Source organism: Doryrhamphus excisus, unplaced genomic scaffold (assembly GCF_030265055.1).
Source record: "Doryrhamphus excisus isolate RoL2022-K1 unplaced genomic scaffold, RoL_Dexc_1.0 HiC_scaffold_24, whole genome shotgun sequence".
Lineage (NCBI taxonomy): Eukaryota > Metazoa > Chordata > Actinopteri > Syngnathiformes > Syngnathidae > Doryrhamphus > Doryrhamphus excisus.
In genome coordinates, this window is record NW_026652242.1 from 1453064 (window position 1) to 1463598 (window position 10535).

A 10535-nucleotide genomic window follows, 5' to 3' on the forward strand; every position below is an offset into this window, starting at 1 on the left:
GACCTTGGCGTTATTAGCACCACGCTCTGACCAACTGAACTAACCAACCACAGGACACCATTGCATCAAATGTTTCCAGCTCAAATCAACTAACTCATCCTTAACAGACCGCATTCTCTGTGCTTGTGGTCGAAATTTTGGTTCTCGGACAATGGGGTCATCTGCCCTCATGCAGTCACGGTGGGTGAGAGGTTTGCCGCTGCTCTGCTTTGCCATGCTGTTTTCTTTACCTTTCCCCGGTAGGTTGGCAGCCTTGATGGGGGTGTTTCGCAGTTGACTGGGTTGTGCGCTGTTGGTTATGGGGCCTGGGGGGTTTTGGGCTTTTGTCGCCGCCATGCTGTTTTCCTTGTGGTGGTGTACTGTTAATTGTTGTCAACGGGGGCTTTTGTTGTTTCTTCACGGTCCACATTCTCTGCACTCGTGGTCTGAAGAGGATAATGGGGTCCACTGCCCCCATTGATCTGCTCCTTGAGTCTTGGTGACCAAGAGGTTTGTTGCCGCTCTGCTTTGACATGTTGTTTTCTTTACCTTTCCCCGGCCTTGTCGAGGGTGGGTGGTGTGATGTCGGTTATGGGGGCCGGTAAGTTGTTGTTCCTGGAGCACATAAAGAAGTGGCTAGTACGGGGGTTGAACCCGTGACCTTGGCGTTATTAGCACCACGCTCTGACCAACTGAGCTAACCAGCCACTGGACACCATTGCAATATTTTATGTTTTTTTTTTTTATTTTATGTACCCCGAAGCAGACTCAATCGGTACACTGGGGTCTGAGGGCGATAAGTGGGTACCTGGTGGACACCTTGTTTGTGCTCTTGACAGGTATTTCGGGGCAGTTTAACAATTGGCTTTTGATGGTGGAACAAGCTAAAACAAGGAAAACAGATTGTTTAGCGTGCCTGGGAGTGTGCCCCTTATTGCAAATAGTTCCCGCTGTGATTTCCGCCGAGTGTCCCTGATGAATACATCCACTGCTCCAGAAGCAGCCTTAGCTAATTGTCGGCCATTCGCCATAGCGCACCCCGAGGTTACAGAGGTCAAAGGTAAGCCCATATTCAGCAGCACAGTGGCGAAAGGTAAATTTATGTGCATTACCGTTTCCACAGGTTCCCCATTGGTACAACCCGGCATTAATATCTCTTGGTGTAATTCTACCTTAGAGATGGATGCCTTCTTCCGGCCGATACTCAGGGCTGACCTCTGGTGGTGGTGCGGTGGACCCGGCGTGAGTGATAGGTTACTGACCGAGAACATGACTGGTGTTTGTGCCCCTATTTCTTTCCTTCTTCCAATGACAGTACTGTCAGTAGATGTGGAGCGCCTAGTGCATAGTGCTACTTCCGTAGGGTCTCACCTCGTGCCACCGGCCGCCCTGAGGACCAGGCGAGGTGTGTCAACCTCACCCTGGTTAGTCACCCCCAACCCGACGTACATTGACGCCATAGGTATCCCTCGTGGCGTCCCAGAGGAGTATAAAATTATAGATCAGGTTATATCCAGTTTTGCTGTTCCAGTTCATCCCTTTGATTTCCATTAACCATAATACCGAAGTGATTCATTTTCTGCATTATAACTTTCAGCGTCTCTCTAATCAAACTGAAGAAGCGTTCAGAGCAGTTAGTGTAGCATTTATCTACTTCTCTGATGGCCTTCCTTCACGTTACCTTCAAGATAAGGTAACGTGGTTTTACAAAAAACAGTTTAAAAAGTATAAATATGGTTAGAGCATTTAAGAGTAGTAATAGTTCATGTCATACATATAAAATTCAGTTGTAAAAGAAAAAAAGACACCCTACTATTTTTTATATGTTTGTGTCTAAAATAACCAAATCTCCATTGTTGCCGTTTGAGTGTAATAGACAATATGTCACGATGTGGGCGTCACCCCCTCGTGACAGCTCTCTTAGTTTCCTTCTTTCCTTCTGTTCCAGTTTCCATGCCCTTATTTTGGTATCCACTTCCTTTGTCGTTCTCTTCCGTTTTCCTTACCCCTGGCTTCATTCTGTCACGCAACACCGCCAAGCGTGACAACACCGTGTCACACCGTGACAGAATGAGGCCACAACTGAAAGAGCACGCACCTGAACTAAATAGGGATAATGAAATTAGAAGCAGGTGTGTGAAACGAGCAGGGGTAAGGAAAACGGAAGAGAACGACAAAGGAAGTGGATACCAAAATAAGGGCATGGAAACTGGAACAGAAGGAAAGAAGGAAACTAAGAGAGCTGTCACGAGGGGGTGACGCCCACATACAATAGACAATAGTCTTGAGTCTTTTGAAGCAGCATTCCCAGACGCTGACCAGCTACTCCCAACACCACTAATCTTGCAGGTACCTGGGAATGCCAGCAGCAACCTTGAAGAAGTTTCATCATGCAAAATGGGCCAAGATAAGAACACATGCACAAAAAGTAATTATTATCACATACACACACACACACATAGACAACAAGTACAGCTTGTGCAACTGCTTGCTTCCCCCCCCCTTAGAGTTGCACGACCATGTATTAGGGACCTCCTAAAGAAAATAAAAAGAGAGGAGCATGAATGGCATACTCACAGTGGAGCGGCATGTCACTGGGTAAACTTTGAATATTGTTGTCTGTCTCTTTTGTATTTAAGTGTTTTTACAAGTGTCACAGGACTTTGAACCTGACCTTTACTTGGTCCTTCGAGCTGGATCCCAAGACACCTGAGGAGTCCAGTTGTGGAGCGGACGAGACAGAAAGACCGTGGCCACGGCAGACAAAACCCTTTGATGGGCTGTCTTCTCAGTTCAACAACTGGAAGCTGAAGGTTGACGGGATACCGACGGAAGAGAAGACAACAAACAGTAAGACATTTTTGATCAGAGTGTGAGTGAAAGGGCGTTGTCCCTTTGTGTTAAAGCAGGGGTGGGCAAACTGAGACCTGGCGGCCACATGCAGCCCATTAATCCAATCCACTTTATTGATATAGCACATTTTATAAACAGAGTTTCTAAAGTGCTGGACAGGCTAGTAAAATAAAAGGTAAAAATAAAATACAATAAATGAAGGTACAAATTGAATTTAATCCAAAACTAAAAGGTCGAATAGGAAACAATAAAATCTCAGATTGAATCCTAAAGCGAACAGGCAACCAATGCAGGGAGGCCAGAAGGGTTCTTGACCTCTAGAACTGAGTGCGTCCCTCGGGTCAATAAGGTTTGTCACCCGGTGCTAAAGCCTTGTGTATACTATTCGCTGGCAAGCAAAGAGACGGACTCGGCAGTCTTCTGTAGGAAGACGAGCTGGCGGTCTTTTGTGATAAGGCGGACTTGGCAGTCTTTTGCAATAGGGCGGACTTGGCAGTCTTGTGCAAGAGGAAGGAGCCATTTTGACGGGCTTTCCTTTGTAAAAGACGGAGTTGGCGGTCCTTTGTAATGAGGCGGAGTTGGCGGTCTCTCGCAGTAAGACCGAGTTAGCAGTTCTTTGTGCAAAGACGGAGTTGACGGTCATGCTAGGCTAGGAAAGGAGAGCCTCCGCGGTTAAAGACCTTTTCGGGGTTTGAATGTGAAAACGTTTTCAAAGTACGAATGAGTGTGTGAATGGGAGATTTTGTCACTAGACAGGTCTTCATATTAAAGGGTGAGAAAAAGAGTAAGTCTTTGAGGAAGCAGAGGCAAGAATTCTCCGCCCTCACCGGGGTAGAAGCTTGAGAATTACCTCAAAGAAAAGTTCATTACTCTCTCACTGACAAACAACCCTGTTGTTAGTTTTCCCTAGGAAGCTCATCACAACAGGGACTAAATTATTCCCAAGATGGGAAATAAAAGTGGAAAACCACAAGTCAAAAAGGAACCAAAAGCTATATTCAGCATGACTAGGCTTGTCTTAACAAATACAACCAGAACCAAATGATGAACCAGTAGTATAATTACAAGTACACCTAATAAAACTAAATGCATATGAAGGAATAAAACCAGCAATAGAAGATTTGTTAAAATCTTAAGTCTTAGTAGAATGCGATAACCCACCATGTAACATCCCTATTTTCCCAGTGAGAAAAAGTGCCACTCTCTGTGGGATGGAGAATGATACAGGACAAGTTGTAAATCAAGCTGTGGTGGCAAGAGCACCTTGTGTGCCTGACCCACACACATTGTTAAATTCCTTACCAACAGATGTCACATGGTTCACCATAGTAGACATCAGTAATGCATTCTTCTCCATTCAAATAGAGAAAGAAAGTTCAGGTTCGCATTTACGTTTGCAAAAAAAAAAAATATATATATATATATACGTATATATATACTATATATATATATATATATATATATATATATATATATATATATATATATATATATATATAGTATATATATATTACGTACACACGCTTACCACAAGGATATTGTGAAAGCCCGACAATTTATTCACAAGCAATGAATAAGTCAGTATGGCCAGTATGTCCACGTTTGAACCCCCAAATGAAAGCCATATATTATTATATGTAGATGACATCCTACTAGCGTCACCAGATAGGAAGTCATGTGAAGAAGACACAATAGTCTTTCAATCACCATTTAGCAAAAGAAGGCCATAAAGTGAGTAAAGACAATTTTGTAAGCAATCAGTGAAGTATTTAGGGCATCAGTTGACAGGACAAGGGCGAACCATTCTAACAGACAGAAAACAAGCAATCTTAAATGCAGCTAAACTACAAACGAAAAAACAAATGATGTCCTTTTTAGGACTCACTAATTATTGTAGATGTTGGATTCCAAACTATGCACAAATAGTGCACCCTTATAGTGGAATGAGGCAGAAAAAGCATTCTGTGTTTAAAAAATATATATATATATATATATATATATATATATATATACTGGTAGAAAGTACGATTCTAGCACTACCTGATTACAGCAAAACATTTATACAAACAGTAGATTGTAAAGGTCTTTACATAACCTTGTGTGCGGGCTGTAATAGCAGCATCTATAGCCGTGGAAACAAGTGCAACCATTGTATTATTCCATCCACTCGTACTGAAAGTACCTCATGCGGTTTCCACCCTGCTATTACAGACTAACGTGACATTTTTGTCTCCTGCTAGACATCTGTCTTGCATGGCAACACTTTTGTCCCAACCACATTTAACACTTGAGCGATGCACCACGCTCAACCCAGCTACCCTTCTACCACTCCCTGAGGAAGGCCAACCACATGATTGTGATGAACTAACAACACAAACTACAAAGTGTAGACCAGACATATTAGATCAGGCACTAACAAAAAGAGGAGATTTTGAAGATGGTTCCTTGAAGAAAAATAATTTTGGACAAACAATAACAGTCTATGCAGTTGTTACACAAGATATGGTGTTGGAAGCAGAACATTTACCATCCTCTTATTCTGTGCAAGCAGCAGAATTAGTAGCGCTTACAGAAGCATGCAAATTAATGAAAGGTCAAAAGGTGACAATTTATACTGATAGCCAATATGTATATTCAACAGTACATACCTTTGCACAATATTGGCAAAACAGAGGTATGATAACATCAACGGGAAAACCAGTAACTCATGACGGATTACTAACAGCATTACTAGAAGCAGTGCAATTACCAAAACTAATTGCTGTATGTAAATGCATGACACATATTACAAATAATACTGATCCGATATCCTTAGGAAATGCGTTCGCTAATAAAATGATAAAACAAGCAGCACTAAAGGAACTGAACCATCTTAACACTAAAAAATTACAAGTAGACTTTGAGATTCTGGCAGACATGTAACAACAGAGTCCAAAGCAGTAAATTGACCACTGTCTTAGGAATAAAGCAACCCTGGACAAAAATGTTAATATGTCAACAGATAATAAAACAATCTTGCCAAAAAATTTGCATAAGTGGGACGCTATTTTGAGCCATGGTTTTACACATGTCTCAACAGGAGGGATGTGCCACACTATTAACACCCACTTTACTATGTATGAATTTAATTCTTATTCAAAAAAATTTGTAGAGCGTGTTTAACGTGTGCAAAACACAATGCCCAGGGCAGCTTGCGACCTCGGTGTGGCCAATTTCAAAAACCACAATATTTATTTCAAGTAATACACATGGACTTTATTGTTTTATAAGTGTAAAAAGAAAACACTGACACTCTTCCAAGTGGGAAGGACCTTATCAAGTATTGTTAACGACATTGACGACATTGAAATTGCAAAAAGAGGTACATCAATCGCATTGTAAAGTAGTCATTGTTCGGGAGTCTGACAAGGAAGGTAAAGACCCGTCTGTGACGCAGGGGACTTCAGAGTCCTAGACTCTGGGGCATCGTGCTGAGCAGTGAAGATTATAACACATACCCTTGGCCAGAAAACCCAACAATGCATCCTGGTTTTGAGGGCACTGTAGCAGAATGGCACAAAAATGAAACAGTAACCAAAATGTCCCCCGGCTTACCAATAACTATTGTAGTCGGGTTAAGCTATAAATAATATAATAATTACTAAATGTTTATGTCTATATGATTATTGTAATGAATCCAATTGTAAAAATGGAAGGCATCACCATCATGAAAACAGATGCATCAGTAGATTTTTAAATGTTAGTAGCTACAGGTTTTTCAGGAACTTTTAACAACTGGGTTTTAAACATTGAACAAGCAGCAAAAAGTGCAGCAAACTATGTTAAAAATATTAGTTGTGTTGCATGTATGACCATGACCCCACTTCTCCAGATTGTACCAGCACTGATCAATGCTACTTGAGTCCCTGAAGTAATGACAAAAATGTCCACACTGTCACCATCATGTTTGTCACGGTTCGTCATGCGGGTGTTGCGATGCGACCCCAGGTTGTGGAGATGAGGAGAATGGTGCAGGAAAAAGCTTAGCTTTATTTTTAAAGTTCGGCGAATGCAGCACTGGCATAAGACACGTAGTAAAACATGCAATGAACCAACAAAAACTAGACGCACCCGGCTGAACTAAATACAAGAATCAAATTGGCAACAGGTGCGCGTAGGACGGGAAAGTAAAAGTGACGAAACGCAGGACAGACCAACACAGGAAGAACAACAAAATAAAAGCATGAAAGCAGGAACTAAGGCAAACAACGTGAAAACAAAAACTGTCACAGGAGACGATGCGGATTGTGACAGTACCCCCCCCTCAAGGACGGATCCCAGACGTCCTAAAGTGTCCGCAAACGAAAAGGGAAGGGAGGTGGGAGGACTGGAGGTGGGCTGCTGGCCGGACCTCTCCGGAGGTCGGCCAGGGCGGCAGGGCCACGCAGGAGGGCGGCCTGAAGGGTGAGCAGCCCAGAGGGGACCGGGCTCCTCTGGAGGATGCCCATGACGGCAGGCCCAGCGGAAGCCCTGGATGGACCCCTCTGGGGGGCGGCCAGGGTGGTGGGCCTGGCAGGGGAGGCCAGCCCGCCGTGAAAGAGGTTGCGCCGGAGGAGGCGGCGTGGCGTCCTGCTGTGGTCTCGGTGACGCCGGAAGAGGAGGAGGCGCGGCGTCCTGCCGTGGTCTCGGTGACGCCGGAAGAGGAGGAGGCGTGGCGTCCTGCCGTGGTCTCGGTGACACCGGAAGAGGAGGAGGTGTGGCGTCCTGCCGTGGTCTCGGTGACGCCGGAAGAGAAGGAGGCGTGGCGTCCTGCCGTGGGATCGGTGACGCCGGAGGAGGAGGGGCAGTCCCGCTGTCTTGGCTGGACTGTGGAAAAGAGGAAGAGGAATGTGAGTCTTGGTCCGGAGGAAACGTACCGGGCAGCACATCCCGGTTAGCTGGAAGAACCGGTTGCGCTGGCGGTCCGGCGGGCTGTTCCTCCTTGGGCGACCAGCAGAGGGCATCATCCCCACACTCCACAGACGAGGTGTGACGTGCGTCCTCCAACGCACGGCTGGTCGTACTAGCCCCCCCTTCCGAAGGCGGATTCCAGACGCCGTATGCCGCTGGACGTGGAACCAGGGACGGGAGGAGGGGGAACTGGAGGAGGGTCTTGAGTTCCGCCTGCTCTGCTGCCCGGACCAGGTCTAAAAAAGACCGCAGGCGGGGTTTGGGCACTGGGGGGGTCTGGAGCATCAAGCCGCTGGACACGGGAGCCAGGGAATGCTGGGGCTTGGGGCTGCGCGGCTTGGGCACAGGGGGAATCCGGGGAGTCACAAAGCTTGACACGGGAGCCGGGCTTTGGGGAACCTTGAGGCTGCGCGGCTTTGGGACAGGAGGGATCTGGGCCGTCACGCAGCTTGGCACGGGAGCCGGGGTTTGGGAACCCTTGAGGCTGCGTGGCTTTGGGACAGGAGGAATCCGGGGAGTCACGCAGCTTGGCACGGGAGCCGGGTTTTGGGAAACCTTGAAGCTGCGTGGCTTGGGCACTGGGGGAATCTGTGGCGCCACGCAGCTTGGCACGAGAGCCGGGGTTTGGGAACCCCTTGGGCTGCGTGGTTCGGGCACAGGGGGGGGGGAGTGTGCCGTACTCCTCTTCGTGTTGAACCGGAGGCAACGGGAATCCGGAAGAGGGCGGCGGGAGATTGACGTGCTTGCATGGAGTGGGAGCCTCTTTGCGCTTGGTCGCAGGCTGGCACTCCAAAGCACCGTGAGCGGGGGGGTGCGCCCCGGCTTGGCGCGGAGATGAGGGAGGAAACGGCTTCGCCCGCTGAAGCCTTGCTGGAGCCTTGCTGGAGCCGGCCGAGACGCGCGTTGGCGTCGTCGCCGGGCTGGTGTGTCAGCGCCGTGTCCGCGGTGCACCCACGCCATGGGTATCAGCGTGCCGTCCGGCCCCCACACCATGTCCTCCAGCTCCTCCGGAGTGAACTGTGCGCACTCCTCCTCCATTGCCTTGAAAACCTGCAAAGTCCAGAAGTCCATCTCCGCGAGGTCGTCGTTTGGTTGGTTCATTCTGTCACGGTTCGTCATGCGGGTGTTGCGATGCGACCCCAGGTTGCGGAGATGAGGAGAATGGTGCAGGAAAAAGCTTAGCTTTATTTTTAAAGTTCGGCGAATGCAGCACTGGCATAAGACACGTAGTAAAACATGCAATGAACCAACAAAAACTAGACGCACCCGGCTGAACTAAATACAAGAATCAAATTGGCATCAGGTGCGCGTAGAACGGGAAAGTAAAAGTGACGAAACGCAGGACAGACCAACACAGGAAGAACAACAAAATAAAAGCATGAAAGCAGGAACTAAGGCAAACAACGTGAAAACAAAAACTGTCACAGGAGACGATGCGGATTGTGACAATGTTCAGAATATTAGAATGTTTTTGTCGAGAATGTTTATATGATATAAACACTATATTCCCAGTAGTCAATGAGACAAAAAGGCCCCCACCATTCTCTACTAAAGTAGCCCGAGCAAATTTCACCAGTGTACAGCTAAAAGGAACCGCAAAAAAATGTAGGTCACGTTGAGTTCAAATATTGTAGACATGTAAAAAAAATTAAGATACCTACAACACAGAAGGAGGAAACACACACCCATCAACTTAGTACTTTAGAGCAGACGTGTGATAGTGGTGCGAGGACGAATACCTCGATGACATCGTTTATAACATGAGCGGAACATGTGCAGTAGTGACATTACTGATTCCAGTATCTATTTACCCTATGAATGTTGACATGTTACTAAATGCTATCATTGAAGCAGATAAACATCACATCCCAAACTACTTCCAAAGGAAGAGAGAAGTTCCAGCCCCCGACTGGATGATGCAAGACAATCCCACCGACATCGATGCCATCAGCGTGCCACGAGGGGTACCAGACGAATACAAACTAGTAAATCAGATTGCATCAGGTTTGGAAAGTATTATCCCATGGATAACAGTTAACAAAAATGCGGATAGGATTAACTAACTCCACTATGACATACAAAAGCTTGGGAACTACACCGAGGCCGGACTCACAGCAATTGGAGAACAACTCCATGCCACGTCACTCATGGCCTTCCAGAATCGCATCGCCTTGGATGGACTGCTGGCACATCAGCAAGGAGTGTGCGCCATGCTTGGCGACTAATGTGGCATGTCCATCCCCAACAATACAGATTCCACAGGAATGCTGTTGCGTGCGATTTCTGGTTTGAAGGCGCTAAACACCAAGATGAAGGAACACTGGTGTTGACACTGAGGTGTTTGGTGACTGGAGAAAACTTTGGGGACAATGGTCTCCTTATGTGATGTCCGTGCTTATTGCACTTGCTGTTGCCCTTCTTTTGTGTGCCTTATGTGGATGTTGTATCCCTATCTTGAAGGTTAGAATCACATGGACTGTGAATTTAGCCATGGCACCAATGACAACAAGGTAAATGAAATGTACCCCCTACTGGTGGCAGGTGGCAGCGATGACAGTGACGACTCAGATAGCCATCATGGACATGCCCCTGACTTGTTTCCTGACCAAGACAAGTGCTTTGAGTCAGACGACGAGAACACTTCCGTTCAGGTGTAAGCACAATTTCTGACATAGATGACCTGCTAGGTGAAAACCGAGAGGAGAGCCTAGGAGGGACTGCAAACAGATAAATGTGGGATAAACAGGAGGGAAATGTTAGAATAAAATGTAAAT

The 10535-nt window shown here is 46.4% G+C and overlaps 1 non-coding gene across 1 annotated transcript; it reads right to left on the bottom strand.

The window, feature by feature from the left end:
* Window positions 1-612: 612 nt before the first annotated feature.
* Window positions 613-686, bottom strand: trnai-aau (transfer RNA isoleucine (anticodon AAU)). The gene has a single exon. It is a non-coding gene; the product is annotated as a tRNA-Ile (tRNA).
* Window positions 687-10535: the final 9849 nt, after the last annotated feature.